The sequence below is a fragment of the Monomorium pharaonis genome, chromosome 2, assembly GCF_013373865.1.
Source record: "Monomorium pharaonis isolate MP-MQ-018 chromosome 2, ASM1337386v2, whole genome shotgun sequence".
Classification (NCBI taxonomy): Eukaryota; Metazoa; Arthropoda; class Insecta; order Hymenoptera; family Formicidae; genus Monomorium; species Monomorium pharaonis.
The window spans coordinates 8467117-8487644 of record NC_050468.1 but is presented as its reverse complement, the minus strand read 5'-3'; the positions used below and the strand labels follow the sequence as shown (position 1 = coordinate 8487644).

Here is a 20528-nt window from a genome sequence, read left to right as displayed (position 1 = left end):
GCGTTAAGATGCGCGCATATCGTAGAAGCATCTCAATCTAATTAAAGGTTTATCGCGACACTCAACGATCGCTTGTGGAAAGTCGAACGCCGACAATTGCGCTCGGATTTCTCGCCGCGGGAGACGCGCGAAAATCCGATACTACGTTCGCGTGAAATGTAGCCGCGACCGCTAGTACGCGCACGCGAAACCGGAAATCGCGTGGACGATGGACTTTTTTACATTTGCAGCGCGAGCGAGCGAGCGAGCGAGCGAGCGAGCGGGCGCTCGTTGAAGCATCGCGGTGTTTAACACGAAAGATCGCGGAGGGGCCCCCGTCTAAAAAGGCCAACAAGAAACGACCCCTGCGGGCCGGGAGAACCCGTTTTACGACTCTTACTTCTTCCCTTGCGGCCCTCGGCATCGCCAGACCCCGAGCGTCTCTTCTTCTTCTTCTTCTGCTTCGTCCTTTTTTCTTTCTTCTTTCTTTACTTCTCTTCTTTACTCTCTCGGAATCGGCTTTCGTTGCGGTGTGTTTTCGAGGATTCGAGCCGCAGCGAATTTGCGAAATCCTCGCAGTGCGATTACTTCGTATAAATCGATACATTTGTCGGGATGTATATGGTTAACGCGCTCTTAAATCGTACGAACAGATCGTCTAAAAAAATGACGTTTGGGTAACAAGGAAACACGAGCATCATATGTAATCGACCGAGAAACGTAACGAAGTCGCCGAGACTAAATAATGTCCTCGATGTTCGTGTTTTTTTTTGTTTCCTTTTTTTCATCTGAAGAATGCATATGTAATTTTACTTTTTGTGTTGAATTAACATGTTTCTGATATTCTCCGATTTCTCCGGAATCGTAACACATAACAATATTACGGACAAATATTGTTACGAGAAATTCTCTAAATGTAAGAAAACAAAAAATATAAATAAATATAAATAAGTTATAAGTATACTTTAAAATTTCACTAGCATATTCCTGAATAAAGGAAAAAACAAATATTCTCATGAACATTAAACTAAAAATGTTTCGTTGTCGAAATAATAGACACAACATAGTAGAATCAAATAATGATTTTATTTAAATAATAACATTTCCATAGATCCTCCTCATTGTTTTAGCATGGTGTTCTATAAACAGTCTTTAAATGGCCCCATAGAAAAAAAATTTAATCTGATACTCACATCAGGCATGATCTTCAATCTATTTATGTCCATTATTTTGAAAACAAAGCATTGTGGCTGTCATGTTCATAGCCACATTTGTTTTTTCCTTTTATTAAAAAACACGCTCGCAAAATTAAACACATTAAAATATTTACCCTGTATATATAATATACCTAATAGTTTATTAAAATATTGTCATGCATTAATATAAGATTCCGTTCGTAAATATACGCTGCTATTTTTGGAATTGATATATAATGCTTGAAACTTTTTTTTAATACATAAATAGGTATTTGCCAATACTTATTTATTCTTCTTCTGTTATTGAAGATAATTAATAAAGGGACTAAGAAACAATCATTCTCAGTGAGACTTAATGAGGCTAATAATACACGCTGATTAACGAGTATTATTAATAAACACGTTACATATGTCCAGCGTTTCGAGGGACATTTTAATCTCTTTCAGTGACGCACCGAGCATATACTTATACAGTCGTATAGCATCGCAACAATATGGGACTACGCGGCAAAACACTCTTATCGGCCGCCGTCAGTCCGCGGCAATTTATACCAATTGAGAGGAGCCCGTATGTCAGCAACACGCGACCTGGTCGTCTGGTACCGCGGCATTAATGTAACTTAAGGGTGGCCATCCTCGGCAACAGGGCACGGACGGAGAGCAGGCAATTTCTAAATCATATTTGAATGGGGTGGCGCCGTCACATGCGGGTTGTAGTAATAATGGGGAATCGGAGAAAACGAGCAGATCGGCGTTCCTGCGCGACCGACGACGTGAATCCCGATCGAATTGCCCTCCCAGATTCTCACGGAATTTGTATGATGGTGGTGGCGTGTGCTTTAATTCGGTGCGTTCACTGCGGCGAGGGGTAAAGAAGTAAATACTAAGAATCTATTTCAAATCTAGGGAATCATTATATTTATTAATTCTTTGATGTCTTAAATTGCTTTTCTTTTGCATACAGCAATAATAAAATATAATTACAATAATAAAGAATCAAATTAATAACGATAGATGTAAACATATTTAGTGAAATGGAGAAACGATCTTTAGAAGCTTTCCATTTTAATTTATGATAAAAATTTCATTACAAAAATATTTAATTACAGCAAGGTTGGAATTTTTCGTATAACGAGATACGCATTATAAATTTATTCTTCATTAATTATTCATACATTAATCAAGATTAAAACGTCATTTCATACTTATATGAATCAAAAACTTTCTTATTCAATTGAACAACAAAGTTATTAACATTAATTCAATCTTCACTTGGATATAAAAAATATATAATTTATTTTTTTATAAATTATTTGATATCTTTCATTTTTCGGAAGATATTTTTGTTAAAATAATACATTTAAAAATTTATATAATTTCTATAAAAAATTAAATTAATTTACAAGAATCTTTAATATAGTAATAATTTAAGTATTATAAAATGTTATATACGAATAATAATAACGCAATTAAAAATGTAATATTATTTATTTGCATGCATGTGTGTGCTCAAAATAAAATTAATTTATTTAAATACAATTAAACTACATTCTCATAATATAGATTATCATACTATATATTCTTCCAATTCTCATATATTCTTATTACTGAAAATGTTACTGCTCTTCATAATTATATTAAAAGACGTTAAACGCGTACAATCTCGCAACGATCAAATTTAATATTTTCCAAATAAAAAAGTTAGTTCTTGCAATTTTAACTTTATTTTCGCTATAATAATTTGCAATAATCCAAACGATAGCCTTGCCTTGAAAATAAAATCAGGCGATTAATGGCCGACATAGAATTGCAATTTGATGGTTCGCGCTTGAACGTGCGCCGTTATCGATCGGCGACGCGCATCGACGTTAATCATCGCCATGATCTAAAGCTAATTCCCTGGCGTTTATTAGCCGGCCGTCCGCGTTTTACAGGTCGCCCGCCGAAGCATCGCGCGACTGGTTCGTTTAATCCGACGTGTCGTTATTTATCAGCACACATCCGCCGGCCGCATATCATTACACGGAGCAGGATCGGATACGCGTTCGCGTATCCCCTCGTAAGTATGATTGAGTAAACAGCCGGGCGACTTTTCAGCACGGCCCGCCATTCCAGTTCGCCTTGGATCCGTCGCGGAGTTTCTTAACTTCCGCGGACCTAGCGAATCGCGCGTGTTCGCCGGTTATTTATTATTCGTTTTCTGTTTAATCCGGTTGCGAGAGGGAGTTGCAGAAACGTCGCACACGACACTCACCGTCAATGCGACTGCGGTACCTCGTTAATCGCCGCGACTTAGAACTGTTGCAATTCTCCCCAATTTAGATTACTTCAGCAAAGTATTGATAAGCCTTAACAATCGGTTTGATCTTCCATTGATTTATGATGTTGCCACATGTATTAATGTAAGAGAATTAATCAAGAATATAAACTGCTCCTATGTGCAAAGGAATTAATAAAGTAAAATAGGCCATGCATATAACGAGCATTTTCAACACACATTATTTTATTTTTTACAAAAAATTTTTTATGCAGTGTTGACAGTACGTTTCGCTCTACTTGGCCTTTATCGGCTGTCATAATATTATTTCATATTAAATCTATCTACAGAAATATGTTACACAAGAGAAGTTGTTAATAATTAGAAACATAATGTTCAACATTAAGATATAATTCAAATAAATAAAAAATGTGTGACGATAATAGTTTTAGAGGCAACTCATTTCATAAAATCATCTTGAATAAATTCTTTGATAACAAAGTTTCATTTTCACGTAACTCAACAAACTCACGAAACACCTTAGCAATTGCGTTCAATATTAATGCTACTTGTGAACATCTAAATTGGGAATTGTTTCTAAGGAATACTTTAATATCTAGGGTTCCTTGACCCCCTCGAGTATAGTAAGAAATCTACCGTGGCAACTGTTTCTTTTCCATGGAAGAGCTATTTGTAATGCACGATGGCGAAGAGCATACGCCATGGCATTTCAATCGTGCATGTCGGCTGCAAGCACAGCTCGCGAATGTACCTATTGCGGACGCAGCGCTTCTTATTATTTCCTTGTTGCTGTTATTCGATATCATCGATATTTTGCATACGCCGCAATGTGGAAAGATACTATTGGCTGTTATCGTCGTGTTTCTCTGTAAATTCACGCGGTTAGAGAGCCAGAGAGAGAGATCCACGTAAAGAGGAAGCGCGCAAGAAATTTTTGAAGTCAGCGATATCTCGACGATCTCCTTCCGCGGCGTCGTCTCGAGAAGCGTTCCCACCCTCCCGATGGAATTAATCTTGTCGGCCGTAGAGAAAAAGAGAAAGAGAGAGAGAGAGAGAGAGAGAGAGACGCGCGGACGAGAAACCGATTAAACTGAGGCTTGAAATTGACCGTTGTTGCTTCCATCTTCCGCATTAGCATCACTTTTACCCGTATGAACGGTATAAAGTGAACCGCGGTTCACCGACGCGATTGCAGATCTAACGGGTCGCACGCCACGCCGCGCCGCGCCGCGCCGCCGCGGTACGACGCGTCGCGGCGCGACGCGGCGCGGGGTTTTTCGCCGATTGCTTTTACGACTCACTTGATGTAACGGTCACCCGCAGCGGACTTTGTAAGTAGTCAGTTGTTAGCCGGCAATTTTCAACAGCAGGCGCTTGTCATTAAACGTCAGCGTCACTCTTAACCACTTGAGGCCATCACGCTTAAAGCGAATCGGCCAATCGCGGCCCGTAAATATGATCGTCGTCCTGGCCGGAGGTCTAAACGCGCGAGTTGCGCGCGGCTAATTCTCTAATGCGGCGAGCGTACGCCGCATCGTCTCGGCCGCAGTTTATGCACGTGTGCAGGCATTCTTAATAAACGGTAAAAGCCTTTTTTCCTCCCCTCCAGTCACACGACTAATTATCCATCGAATCGTTTCGAATTGTTTTTCCTCTCTCTCTCTTTTTTTTTTTCCTGTTGGAACGTTAGGAGACCGCTTTATCGCTCGAAATCCTCGCGCCGATTGTGAGACATTACGCCCGGCGATCAAGCTGCTTGCGTTTACACGCGCGGGCAAACGCTATTCGACATCCTCATCTTATACGCGGCCTGTCGCCGGCGGGGATTAGATTGGTAGCCAGCCGCTCGAGGATGCAAGGATAGCTGCTTCCTGGGTTTCCTCCGCGCGTGAATGATTTCGTACGCCTAACGTCTCGTCACTGTGCATTTACATTTACTGTAAATTATATGTTACGTGCACTAATAACAAGCTGTAAACTGCCCTGTAATGAAACACACTGTAAATCAGATTTATGTGCACTTGTACTGTTAGAAGAGATAAAAGACGCTCGTGAGCATTTTACGTTTTACATTATATTTATTTATTTATTTTACTTTGTAAGATAATTAAGGAATAAGTGACTATAATCTGTGAAATGGATGACTGTAATAAAAGATTTTTTTAATTCTCCAAAACGATGCCTTCGATGAGAATTAATACTTTCAATTATCCGTCAAAGCGTTTTAACCACTTAACGAAGTAGCTTTGGCAGCTGTATGACAAATTGTTGAATATAAATTAAACGACAAAATGTTACATTTTTACTAATGTAAAATGAAGATTGACATCTTCTCAAAGGAGAGTTACAAATGTGTTTATCTTCAGAGTTCTGAAACTGCCAAAAACCTTCGTCGTTCAAGCAAGCATTGAGACTGTCACTGCATTGGAAGTATCGCGTAAATTCTAGTATCTATTGAATAATTTTTTCGACGTCAGAGGTTTTTGTCTGCCGCCTTCATTCGCCGAAATGTGAAGAGCTTATAAATAGAATGAAGCCGTAGTAGCGAAGTGGCGCGAGTGTAGGGTAGACTCCACCTGTCGACTGCCTTCTACATTGCCGGCACGCAATTTCATTCATTTCGATTCGCGTTTAAGTTTTCAGTCGCCAACGCCCGATATAGATCGCGTTATGAATAGTGCAACGTCGTTCCCGGGGGGCGTTTCAGCATCGTAGCCCCGCGGAGTATCGTAATTCTCTTTATCGCATCGTATCTGCAATCCGCCGCTCGCTCGTGTATATCAATGCGATACGGACGAATGCATCGAAAGCAGCCGCGCATACATGTATGCATGCATACGCGGTGCACACGCGTGCATCGCACAAGGAAAATCGCGACCGGAGACCGATAAGAAGAAATGCAAGAGCGGCGCGTATTCTCTCGCGCCGGACGCGAATACAAGCCTTTCGCCTTTTGCAAACAGAGCATTATTTTGCTAAGAGAGTTTGCAAAATATTATTTAAACTCTTTTCACGCGAAACACGTGGAAAACGGACGTTAAAGAACACTTAAAAAAATGTAGTAAATTAAAGAAGAATCTAAATAGATAAAAAATATTATAACTTAATTAAGAATTTTTCAATAATAGTTGCAGTACTTGCGTAGGCAATATATGACGCACGCTTTGCGATCAACATTTGTTAATAATAATACTGTTTTTAAAAGCTCAAAATTTTCTTCTAAAGTAAACTGCATCAGTCATTAGACAATCAGCAATATAAATGTTCCACTTAAAAAAAAAAGTTAAAATAATAGGTTTTCGACATAATATTAATAAAATTAATAAATTGCAAATTTATTAATATTTTTTAGAATTTAAGAAAATTTAAATCCTAACTTTCGTATAGATTTGATTAAAACAATATTTTTAAAATGCAATTACATCTCGATAGGATAACATTTTTAAAATTATACAAAATTTTATATAAAAATTACAATCAGCACGATTATAATTATGTTAATATTCTACGTATTTACAAAAATAAGATCTAAAAATATTAACCTTTTATTAATAATTGTTTGCCAAATTTATTTTAAAATTTTGAATATTTCAACAAAACTACATATAATGGCGCAAATTATTTTTGCGACATAAAATTAAAAAAAAATTGTTCAATAATAAAAGGAAATATTTTTGTTTTATTAAAAATTAATTCATATATTATACATGTTTACAAAAATGCACAATTATTTCTAACAAATTATAATGTAGAAATATTGTGAGCAATATGGAAGATTATACATTCAGCAAATTTTTAAAGAAATAATTAAATGGTTTCTTAAATAAAAATGTAAAATATTTATCCTTTAACTTTTAAAAAGTGTATACTTTTTGACAAATATTAATCCTTTCAGTACCAGAAAAAGATTGATTTATAAAGACTAAATAAGACTAAATAAAACAATTTTAACGTAAAAAAATTATTTCTAATAATGTTTGATACAACATTGAAAATAAAAATTGTTATTTTAATTTTTTATAAATTGTTATATAAACGTCCGAAAAATTAACATCCGGAAAAACTGATTTTCTGGACGTCGGCACTTTAAAGATTAATCAGGAATTTATCTGCTTTATTAAACTGCTACTTTAAAGTGTACCAGTGTAGTACAATTATTGCAAAATTTTCGTCAATTTACGGTGCCATTGTGTAATATTTGTGCAATGTGCCTATCGGGATATTAAGTTGTTTTTATTTCTTTTCATTGACTAGTTCTTATTTATTAATTGGTTGCAGTAACCCTATATCGATTTCCATTATATTTCATATAAATGAGAATAATCAAGTTTTGTGAGAAGATCTCAGAATAAATATCATGAAGTTTTAATCAATTAAAACATCTGCCCTATTTATTATCTCTTATTTTGACATTTCACATACGTCGAAGTGTTTTGAAACCCGTAATCGTTTCATCGGAGAAAAAAAAATAGGCGTATCACAATCTCGCGGAAAATTTTCTGCCGCGCTGTGTGCGCACACAGACGTTTCTCTTTTGATAAACAAACAGCGTATCGCCAGCCGTTTACCAATACACTCCTCTCATTACGTGCCGGTTATTTATAAATATGTATCAACGACTGATTAAAAGTAGAGAATCATCATGACGCCATATGTCAGGCCGTTTTCTAGATGGATGCTCGTTGTACTCGCGACAAACTAAAAATAGCGACAATATTATTGCACGCTAATGACACATGTTCAAAAGATAATTTCAGATTTAGTCCATATTCGCTCGTCTGGTATATTTACATTTACCGAAAGGATTAATTGTGCAATATAAAATTCTTAACATGAACATAATATGATATACGTTCATTTGCTCGGACGCATAATATGCTTATTAATTTTTTTGTTAATGTACAAAGTCTGCTCCGCAATATATTTTTACACAGAAAAAAAGCAAGTGTCAAATTAACTCTTATATATTTATATGAACGCATTCATTATTTCATATATACGCAACAATACATAATCTTTTTAGAAGAATTTGAACATCTTGAATTTCAACAATATTATAGTCTTATTTCAATACTATAATTGTTATTTCAAAAATATAATATTATTATTTTGATAATTTTATTCTAAAAAAATTATAATCTTCGATTTGAACACACTGTATTTTCTATCCAACATTTTTTCATTTCCATTCAAGAAAATTATTCTTAAATAACAAGAATATAATTTTTTTGACTAAACTATATAAAATCTTAAAATAAATCTTTATTTAAGTAAATTTTTTTTATTTAACGCAATATAATCTTATTTTAAGATTTTCATTTTGAAACTAAAGGTATTGTCAAAATAACAAATGACCAAACAATATCCTTTTTTTCTGTGTACTCATAATAGATATATTTTGATAACTTGTTAACAAAGATATGAAGACTTTCAAGATAACTCGTTAAAAGTTGAAGTGGCTGTCACAGATTGACATCCCATTCATTGTAAAATGCAAGATTTTATTTTATGATTTATGAATGTATTCTTTTTTCTTTCTTTGTGCCTTATCTACGCCATCTCGTATGAGAATATATCATTACGGGAATAAAAATGGTAAAATGGTATTTTGTTCAGTGCGCTCGAGACTCATGCGAGATCTTAATCCAACTTTAATAATAGCAGATATTCGACACGCTGCTCTCTACCTGCAGTAAGGAATCAGTGCTTCCAGCCGCTTTTAATGGTGATAACTAGATAGAAAATCATTTCTCTCGAATCGTAAGTACTTTGTAATACCGGATCGTCGAATTACATAAATTCCAGCGCGAAGAAAGAGAGGAAGATGTGAACTACCTTATTATCCGCTTCCATCTGCCTGTTGCGTTAAATTAGGAATATGAGCGTAGTCTAATTTTCTCGAGGGCAGTGTCGCCATTACAAAGTTCGCATTCACCATCGTAAATACTCACAAAAGCGAATTATCCCAGTGAATGCACAAAGCGAGGAGAATGTACAGAGTATTCAAAAAGAGTAACGACTCTCTTTTAAAATCACATCAATTTGCGATAAAAATTAAGAACAATTATATAAACGTCCAGGAAAAAATTAAATTGCTTTTAATTTAATTTTTTTTATCATAAACATACGATGAAAGCAAGTTTTCTCATCTCATTGGCGTTAAATGTCCGTTTCTTCATATTTCTATCAAAACAAATAGCGCTTTATTACACTGAGCAAAAATGTTGTTAATTTAACCAAATTTTTCAACTTGATTAAATTTATTCAGTTCAAATATTTATTCATTCAACTTAAAACTTCTATTCAAGTATTTATATATTGGACTGAAATACATAGATGCTTGAATTCAAGAAATTTAATCAAGTTAAAAAATTTAATTAAATGAAGAACTTTTTTTTCTTGGTGTAATAAAACGCGGAAAATTATTTCCAAAAGTCTTTAAAAATTTTGAGATCCACGTTCGCGAATGCTTCAGCATTCTCAGCACGGAAATGGCATATATTTCCGAGGCTCGGCCGTACCTTTTTTGGACGCCCCGTATTGTAATTCGTCTACTCGCGAGTTCGCGCGGATGCAGCCAGAAAGGAAACGGAATATTTTTGCAGCCGCGAGTCTTGTCATTTGCAGTCGCCGCGGCTATTCCCGATGCGGCTCCGCGGATTCAATAAGCCGCCGCCGTCCCCGGTCTTGTCTTCTCGCTCTCCGCCTTGTCGACGACAACCGCGCGTATCCGCCGCTGGACTTTACACGCAGGATGTCCCGTTTAAGAATATAAATGCGGGCTAGCCCCGCGTGAGAGAGCGTATCCCTCGTCGTTTACGAGAAAACGATTTTTACGCGACACATGTAGTATAATGAGCAACCAACGCATATATGTTTCCCGGCATATATATTAGTCTTCCCGACGACCAAATGAATACCCGGATTATTTATTTATCTTGACGATTTCGGATTGTTTCATGAATTTATTAACGCGCCACGATTGACTTTTCTTTTAATGCGGAAAGACGTAAACGACGTTGAAGCTTTTATTTAACTGGCGACGCAAGAAATGTTTTTTAAAAGAATTTTTCAATTATAATTTCTGCATCCCGTCTCAAGCCGCGTTATTTGCTGGCAGTACGAACATTAGAGAAAATGAATATTTCATGTGGATTTCCAGATCCAGAATATTACAAGTGCATTTACGTCATAAAATTATGACTGTGTATATAATGCGCACATACATATTACGATACGGCTGCATAAGTGACACTTAAACTTGAAGAAACTGCTATTATTAGCTTGTTATAAACTATTGCTAATTTGCATTCGTGTCTCGCATTAAACTGTTCTTTTGATACCACTGCGTTTTATTTGCCTCGCGCTTGAGAAGCTGCGTTACTTATTTCGGGCTGAATATCAGACAATTGCCCATATATACGCTAAATGCCCATGTGCATAACGGTGCATAAAGGAACGAAGAGCCGGCCGTATGCATTTCTTCCCTCGCGCATTTTTTTCTCATAATGGAAGGCGCACTTGTCAGCGAGACTGTACCTTGCCCGAGTCTCTTTGAAAGCCCCGTGAGTTGAGTTCGTGCTCGGCTGTGTCAGTGAGGAGCTCGCGTGTGAGACTTAATTTGTGGTTTTTGTGACGTGTGCACGTACGCGCACGCACACGGGGAAACGCCGATGGTGCGGCGCGCGTGTGAATGGACCGAAGACTCACCTTGAAAAGGAGTGAGTATCGAAAGAGAGTCTTGTGCGTGCCGCTGCAGGCGGGCACTGCGGTCTAACGTGTGCGACAAATGCGTGCACATTGCGGCCGTTGGACGCGAAACGAACCAGGCGCATTTTTGCAGACGCGAAACCGTTAGAGCACGTCATTATTGTGCCAGGCAGCGATTGAAAGTGCGACTAGACCACTGTCAGATCGCCACCGGACAATTGTCCCGATGACCAAGGAATTTGAAATATCACGATCCTTATCTGCATGGTCAAGATGGCTTATTCATCGAGTCGCGTGAATAGAGCGCTTCTACAAAGTCTGGTACCTTCTAGGACGACCTGTATATGGAAGGAATTTAAATATTTTTATCCGCAGATTTTAAATTATAATATGTGATATGACTTGAAAGTCCCAACTTCCAAACCACGTTAATGTTAAGTATATTATTAAACTCTTAATGTCAAATGTAGTCTAATTTAAATCATTTTTATTTCATCATTGCTTCTATTTACTATGTTATTATTTTAACCAAAACAATAGAATTAAAAACTCATACAATTTATTAAAGACTCAAATTTAATATTTACTAGACGCGCACAATAATATGAACACTAATTTACTTTGAAATTAAGCAATTCAACCACGGAAATGAGTTAATTAGATATAATTGTTTTCTTTAACTACATGTGTTATTTAACTCGAGACATTGGTTTAAATTTAATCTTTTAATATTTAACAGCGTCTTCTTCGTTTCTACAACCGTTGAGAAGATAAGCTTATTAATTTAAAAAGCAAGAGACACTATAAAGACATTTTTCACAAAAGTAACATATGATCGTGAGACATTGGCTGAGAATTATCGAGGTGCAGATGGTACAAAATGTAATTACTGTCGGAGGTAATGAAAGTCGCGATGGTCTTGTTTCCGATCGCGAGGATAATAACGTGCACGAACGTATCGCCTGTCGTCTGCGAAAATGCGAGTGCAATCTTTTACGAGGAGATGCGCCAAGCGGATTTACGGCCCGACACGAGGAGACGAGGATGTAAATTTGTAAAGGAATTATTAGTAGACGCAGCGAATCGTTTGCAAGTACCGACTCGTGTACATCGGATCGCTTGCATCTCTTGGGATTGCCGCTCGTTATACAGGGAATAGACAAAATGATGTGAGGACCTGGGAGAAATACGCTACTTATTTTATTAATAAGAGATTGGTCCATCATTTGTCTTTAATACAGATTTTATCCTTGTTTGGAATAAAATCATACAATATTTAAATAGCCACCAGTAATGTTATGCCAATATTTTTGTCTTAGTCTTTTAAGAGATGTTGGAGGAGAAAGTCTATTTTCCACATTATTCTTCAAAAATTGTTCACAATGATTCGATAATATTTAAATCAGTTACGTTGGCTGAAAAAAATGTAGAAGAAGAGAAAGCAGTTTTTGGAAAATTGTGTGAAAATAAAATTTCTTTCTTCAATATTACTTATATAATCAATTAAAAAATGTTTTACTAAACATAAATACAACATTTAAGTATCGTATAACCTTTCCAAACAATGATAAAATCTGTATTAAAGACAAACAATAGATTAATCTCTTAGGGGATGCCAAAGTGCCCGTCAACCTTGATCGGGATCGATAATGTAGTATATATTTCTTTTATTGATTTGAAAATCCTTTTCCAGAATTACAGTACTCGTATTAATATCAGAATATAAATTGGAATTTATATAAAAGAATAAAAAAATGTTTTGCAGTTTGCTCTTTTTATTAACCTATATTTGGATTTGCAATTATAAAAAGTTCGTGAAACTAATCTTTTTTTCTAGGCTTTTAATCTTAGTTCAAATTGCACAATATTGTTCGTATATGTTATTTCTAGAGGAATAAGGTTTTATTTTGTACATATATATCGTAAATTTTGTATACTAAGCAAATATTGCCCTCAAGTGACAGCTCTACGCTGAAATAAATTTTTTTTTTTTTTTTTTATACATAAACTCGACTTTTTTCCTCCAGATTTTGATACGTATTTTAATTCTGTAAAAGAGTTTTGCGATTCTATAAAGCCAATTAAAAGATTAGTTTCTTTAAAAGATATCGGTAAAATTAAATTCGGATTGCCCCTCTCTTGTACACCATGCTCTTGTCAAACCCAAAACGCTTTCCTATCTTTTGCCATCTATTTTCTTGTCAGTGAAAACGAGCACATCGCGCGACACATTCGTCAGAGTAGAAAAAAAAGGAGTTTAAATCGTACGTGCCGCCCGGTTTGCTGGGCCCTTTGTAACAACTCGCCGTGAAAGTATCATGTAGGAAAGCATGTTACACGTACGCATATAATCCTGTTTTATAGAAAACTTGAGATATATTCCGGATTCCGTGGAGAGGGATCGCCTCGCGGCGGGACCGAGAGTTAGGTATTCAGAAAAGCGTGCGGTTCATAGGAAGTCTGCTACGTGACGGCGATGTCAACCCGGGGCGAAGAAACGAGAAATGATAATAATAAAAAAAAAAAAGAAAGGAAGAACCGAGGGAGAAGAGCGCAGTGGAAAAAGAAATAGCGAGGCGATGAAGAGGCGACACGAGACGTTCGACCGTACCGTCTCTCGCATATGTAATGCATCCTTAAGGAATTTTTTGCCTTCGCCAGTCGCTCCTATCTCGTCTTTTACACGGAAAACAATTACGTCGGACGCGTGTATTTTAAGATTGTTTTTTCAACTAGTGCGATGCGATCAATCTTGTCGTCAACGCAATGTCACTTCTTGCTGCTTCCTTAATATTCTCGTAATTTTCTACGCGAAGTTGTTATGGCAGCAAATAATGTAACAGAACAGGCTTTGTTTTTTGTTTCTTTTTTTTTCTGTCGTTCTTCTTAAAACGTTACGTGGCTATGCTAATCATTTCGTAAAATTATCATTGGACAATTGCTAATCTGAATAAAGATCGATAGGATTGAAACCCGTTCTTTCAACCGTGCGATATTTATAGAACGAACGAAGAGTCATACGGAGGAGACAGCCTCTTAATCTCCGGAATTATCTTACGGACTGAGCTTCACAACAATGCGCGTTGGCTACCTGCCGATTTCTTTAAAAAAATTCCAAATGGAAAGGGTTTGACAACTTACATAAATCTGCCAAGCGTCTATCACTCGTTTCTGTACTATTGCCGCAAGCTGTTTAAAAAGGTTATTACAATGTTCTTCAAACAAACTGACCTTGAAATGTTGGCTGGATATTGATGATATTTTTCAACATAAAAGTATGAAATAACCTATTGTAATAAGTGCCTGTGAATTTCGTATAAAAAGAAACAAAAATGTGTATCCAAATAAATCTTCTAAAATTTAATAAATCTATTCACAGTATATTATTTTCTTTGTCACAATCAAGCCATTTATTTTGGGCCAAATATCTTTTGCAATTGATGGTTGAAGAAAATTCTCAAACAATCCTTTTTTCTAATACGTCCTGTTCATTTGAACAAAAACCTAGATCAGCAATCTGGTAAGCAAATCTCAAGTTTCTAGATTGCATTGTCAAGAGCATAAAAAATATATTAAATGGACGGCTGATAATTTCGGAGGCAAAGTGACGTCATGGCCGGCACAAACGAGGGTTGGTACATTATGACAAGAAGGGACCATTTGACCCCACTCATTGTTTCTAATCCCACAATAAATTGAAGCAGCTGTACCGGCAATTGATACAAATTTACGTACAGTCCGACTCATAAGGCGCAGATCTTACTTGCTGCGACGCGACTGTTGTGACTTAGTGTCCGTGCATATAACTCGTTTATTAAATTGTATTTCGTTCTGTATTTTATGTATAAATCATCTGTTCGATTATTTGATGAATCATAAGCTATTAAGAACAATATAAACGTCATAGCTTTTATATCATCGAAATAAAAGACGTAGACGTAAGACACAAATTGCTGGTATCATATGGAAATATCACTTTTAAAAGTAAGCCTTCTAAATATTCCTTTTGCGGCATGTATCATAAATATCTAAGTAAAAATAATAAAAAATATTAAATAAAAACATTTTCTATATGAATACATGTGTATATATTATATTATATTTAATGCGACTTATTAAGTAAAGACTTAAAAAATTTCGTAAAAATTTTGAAATATATAAAATTAACTATAATTTCTATTATTCATAATTAACTTTATTACTCATTCTAATTAAAATTTAAATTATTTAAAGTATCCGAAATTATATTTTGCAAAGTTTTAGCTTCTAAAAATAACTTTTAAGATTGAATTTATATTCGGGCATGTAAAAAAAGTGTATCCTATTTATCTATTGTAAATCTACAGTTAATCTATTGTAAAAGGTCTATTATTCTACGGCAGAGCAAAAAGTTATTTACAAGTACATGCTGCATCGTTTCCTCGATGAGAAGCCGATAGCAGTATCGTCAACGTGGGGGTGCAGAAAAATTGGATTTTTGTTCCAGACGATTCAACACCGTTGGCGGTTCCTGACTGCCACACATCCGCAACGAAGATAACGGATTGACGTAGGCGGTCTACGCGATAACACGGCCGTCGATTTTTTTACGGAGTTGAGAAGTTATCGAGCAACCTCAAGGGGTCAAACTGGAGTTCGACTTCGCTTATACAATCGCTGCTTTTCTTCTTTCGTGCGCGCAGGATAATCCTCTTCACGCGGTCATCCGTCTTCGCCTGCTCGACTGTAAAATGTCAAGAAAGGCTGGCGCAAGAATACACGTCGAATGCACGCTATGCACTGCGCATTTATATTGTATACGTTGCTTCTATATATATATACTTATAATATATACATTTTATTTCCTTCAGGTTATTTATAATTTTTAGACTGTCATTAATAATGATTTATTATTATGCAATTTTAAATTGTACAATTGAGAAATTTATAAAGTCAAAATTATACTCTTTTTTTTTTATAAACAGACAAGAACTTTTGACATAGTATTTTAACATCAATTTTGATTATGTTAATGGTACACTGTGTTTCCAAACAATTATTCAATATTAACCAATGTTGCTTAATTTCAAAGTTTCAAAGTAAAAATTTGATTTCAAGATTTCCAAAAAAAATGTTGATTTGTTCTTACATATTATATATGTTATATAAAACACAGAATTACGAACTATTCCAGGAATATTTGCAATAGTCCATGATAGCCTGTGCTATAGATGACACACAGGTAAACACTAGACAGCTGAGTTCGTTACAAACAAGGTTACTTCTTTTCTTAACATATGTTTAATGTATGTTGGAACGAACCACAACATTCTTTTTTCTGATGTAATCTCTCAAGTCGAATAATCCTTCATGACTGAAGATCTTCTTCACTTTGCCATTATTTTTCAACTCTCTATTGTTCCATTTATCATAAAAAGTCCATTGTTTGAATGTACTTCTTTGTTGGGGTATGTAATCGATTGTACTTCTAAAAAAAAAGCGATGATTTTCTCGAAGGAAATTTTAATACATCTGACTCGTCTTAAACTCGGCTGCGTGCTGCTGGCTATTATTTATTTTTATTCCTCTTGGAACAACTTCAACGTCGGATTGATTGCACGTTGCATCCATCGCAGGAAGCTTTGTTTGCCTGGAACTCTCGCGGTTAGTTAATCGTCAAGTGATGACGACACGCGATTTATCGTGCACGTATAATTACAACTCGCGGTATGAAAATGGCATCGGGGTATCAGTCGATTATGTCGGTCGGTGTTATTCAAATTAATTTTATGATAACCTGAGATAACCCTTCGCAGACAAGATAACATTCGTCATGGAAAATCAAGAAAGACTATGCCTGTCCCTTGTCAATCTTTCTGTACATCTTACATGGAAATTATAGACGCCGCGCAATATATATTTTTCGATTCGTAAACTTGATAAACGTAATAATTCGCTCCGCTGCTTTATAAACCATTCCTTTTATTTTATCTCCTAATAATTTATATAAAACATTAAAACGTTAATTTTTATTAAAGTATTAATAATAATAAAAACTTTTTTACATTTTATAATTTTTACTTTATCCTTTAACGTATTGTGCATCAAAACAGAAGCTAAAGAGGTTGTTTATAATTATTTATATTATAATTTATCTACATATATATCTCCAGAAGTAGAAAAAGCTAGAAATTTGTCTGTGTAGAGAGAGAGAGAGAGAGAGAAAGAGAGAGAATACAATATTATACGAATAATTTGTATACCCTTGTATTCATTTAAAAAGAAAAAAGAAATTTCTAGAATGTACACACAAGTTTTTCAAAGGCTGAAGCGAAGCGATTGGCCGTTCGACGAGTCCTCAATCCGTGATTTTAGAGGCGCCGAGGATAAACGTGGGAAGAGGGTCGAGATGCGCTCGCGGGAAATGAGTTCACGCGGTCGGCTCGACTCTTTCCGCGAGGCGTGAAAATTAATTAACCTGCCATCATAATCTTACACGGAGAAACGTGAACGGCACACTCGGACGGTCCAGCCGGCAGTCGCCGCAAATCACGGCATGTCGAACCGGCGCGGTACAATGTCATGCGGCGAATCGCCGTAGGGTCTTACGCAACTCGCAGGATGAGACGGGATGAAAGCACGTTAGCTAGGGAGTTTATCAATGGCTCGCAGCGGAGAAGCTTCTCTCCGGTAACGCGCGCGTCATGATTGCACGAGAAAGGCGGGAACCTTTGATCCGGGCGTTTCATCTCGGAAGGCGCCTCTCTCGCGGGCTCATCGTGTCTCGCAACTTGTAGTTATATGTGAAAGCTTGTCCTAAGTTCGCCCTCGTGTTAACCCTAGAACGCGTGAGACTTGTTTCTCCGATATTTTACTCGTAAACAACGGTAGAAATAGATCCAGAAGGCTAATCACATTAGCCACGATTTATTTCCATATAAATATGAGAGCATAACAGATAAAATAAAGCAGATTTTTAATATATTATTTGTAAAAAGTTCTAAACAATTAAACGTATTTGCATAGATATTGATGTAAGTTTTTTTCGTTTGGACAACGTGTTATATAAAAAGATAAAATAAGAGAGAAAAAGAAAAGGAAAAAAAAAAGAAAATTAACGATAAACTTTAACAAATTTTCTCCTCGTTTTACGATCAAAATTTATTTGAAATTCAATTCCGCTATCTCGATGTCAATTAAATCAAATCGTCAAAGAAGGTCGTTGAACCTTCTACCGCCCTTACAAAAGATGTGTTGAGGGAATACTGAATATGTTTAACATTTTAAAACCGCATATAATTGACTTAATTTTATCTCCTTTTACCCGAATTTGACCCTAACGGATTATTTACGGATGCATTGTTCCTTGTTTTTTATTTTACCATTTGTACTTCACATTACCATTATAAAGAGAGGATTTCAGAAGGAAAATATTATAAGAAGCATTAATTTTATGAAACTCTTATATTTTAAGACATAATTTTTATTTTTAGAATATAAATAATAATAAATGATATGTCGTGTAAAGTGATCCCGTATTAATCTATAAGGTATAAAAACAAATTTCTTTTTTAAATGTAAAAAGTTGTAAAAAATATTAAAGGATCATGAATGATTTGAAAATCAGATATACTTTATAAAGTTTCTATTTGCAGCCATACAGTTCTAAAATGTGAAAAATAATTTTGAATGAATTACGCGCGAATCCATTCAAAGGTAAAAATTATTTTAATTTCTATAGCGAGACATTTGCGCATGAAAAGACTGCCGTGATTGAAAGTATTGGAAGATTTTTTGGTTACGTCCCTTTAGCGTCTCGAGAGGCCTCGCGAGCTACGAAAGCTCGTTGATTCTGACAGCGAGCGATCCTCCCCGTGCGTAGAGGAGGAATAAATTGAAAAGATCTAACTGGCAGCGGTCGAGGATCGATGGTTATAGAACAAGCGAGCCACTCCGAAGTGAGAACGAGATGAATGACTGGATGCGAACTGGTCTGGCCGGCTTCGAGTGTCTATGTATTGTGTGAAGTCGGAAGTATCGAGGACCTATGGTTTTGCGAAAGATGTGGAAATTTAAGTCCACGAGCAACGCGCGACATATTCCACCAGGAAACCAGGCTCAATATGAAACAACCTCGAGGCACGCTACTCGCAAACAAACGTAAAAAGCAACAATCCATATCAGAAAGTTATCAGGAAGTTGGAAACTTATGATTAAATGATTTTGCAATGTGCCTCAAGCAAAATGTCAAACGGTAAATGTGATATGGACTAAAAAAAAAATGTCCGGAGAATATAACGATCGGATCGTTAAAAGATAACAAACGGATATTTATGATTACTAGATCGAACAAAAATTTAATTCGAATTTGTAAAACAAAAAGCATACGTTTATCTTTTCAACAAATCCATTCATTTCTACACCGATGGTTTTACTCTCAATGAATCGAATTTTTGTCTAATCTAAATAATCGTAAATATCCATTTTCTACTTTTTAACAAAATAATCTGATCGCACAGTTAGTGTGATTATACAATAAGATACGATTAATATTTTACATTTAATTCAACATAATATATTGTCCAAAAATTAATCTTTGCTATGTAGAATATTTTTTTTAAAATCACAAAATTATAAACTATATATTTGTTTTTTCAATTTTCAATATTAACTTTTATAATTCTCATAATTTTTGAAGAGAAATTTTTTTTTTTTTGACACTATGTAAAGAGAAGACGTTTAAATATGTACGCGCCTGACTCCCATCCTGCGGCGAAGAGCTGTTATCAACGGAGTCCATAACTAAAACAACCACTCGGCAGGATGGGGCGCCATATTGAAAGAGTGAGTCCGCAAGAGCGACGAGCGCCGTCCACCCCTTTCCTCTGATAGCAGAACAAAGGAAATGCATAAACGCGGGTGATGATAGCGCGAAGCGACTTTCAACTCGGACATTCGTGATTCCTCGGTTGCGTTTTTCCTTTTGTCCCTCCCCCCCCCCCCTATGTACTTTCTCTTCCCTCGCGGAAATTATACGCTACTAGTACTAAATCAAACTTATGCACGATACTCTGATCACATGCAAAATCAAACGTTTACAATCATATTGCGTAGTCCTTTATTATCGGTTTAAAAGGACTGCCGACTTCCTTACTCTTGCTTGAAACGCGATCGAGAATGGAGAGAGAAAGAAAGAGGGAGAAGGAGAACGGCGCTTTCATGGATCCTCGGCGTCTGAGAAACACTGCCGTTCACAAAACCAATGGACCAGACCTACACGCACAAGTGCACCGCTACAGGACACGCGCTCTCGTGCGAGATCTGTAATTCCGAGAAGCGTACAGTCATCGGAAAAAGTGAAGGGGGGTTCCTGACGGTGGAGGGCA

General features: G+C 36.1%; 1 protein-coding gene and 2 long non-coding RNA genes across 4 annotated transcripts in view; 2 read left to right on the top strand and 1 right to left on the bottom strand.

The window, feature by feature from the left end:
- LOC118644120 overlaps positions 1 to 20528 on the bottom strand; it is a 102180-nt gene that overhangs the window by 23253 nt on the left and 58399 nt on the right. The window lies entirely within an intron of this gene.
- On the top strand, positions 2661 to 5629 carry LOC118644559. The gene is made up of 2 exons (XR_004962330.1): positions 2661 to 5035; positions 5144 to 5629. It is a non-coding gene; the product is annotated as an uncharacterized LOC118644559 (long non-coding RNA).
- LOC114254180 lies at positions 8786 to 15240 on the top strand. Its single transcript, XR_003625548.2, has 2 exons — positions 8786 to 11596; positions 11903 to 15240. It is a non-coding gene; the product is annotated as an uncharacterized LOC114254180 (long non-coding RNA).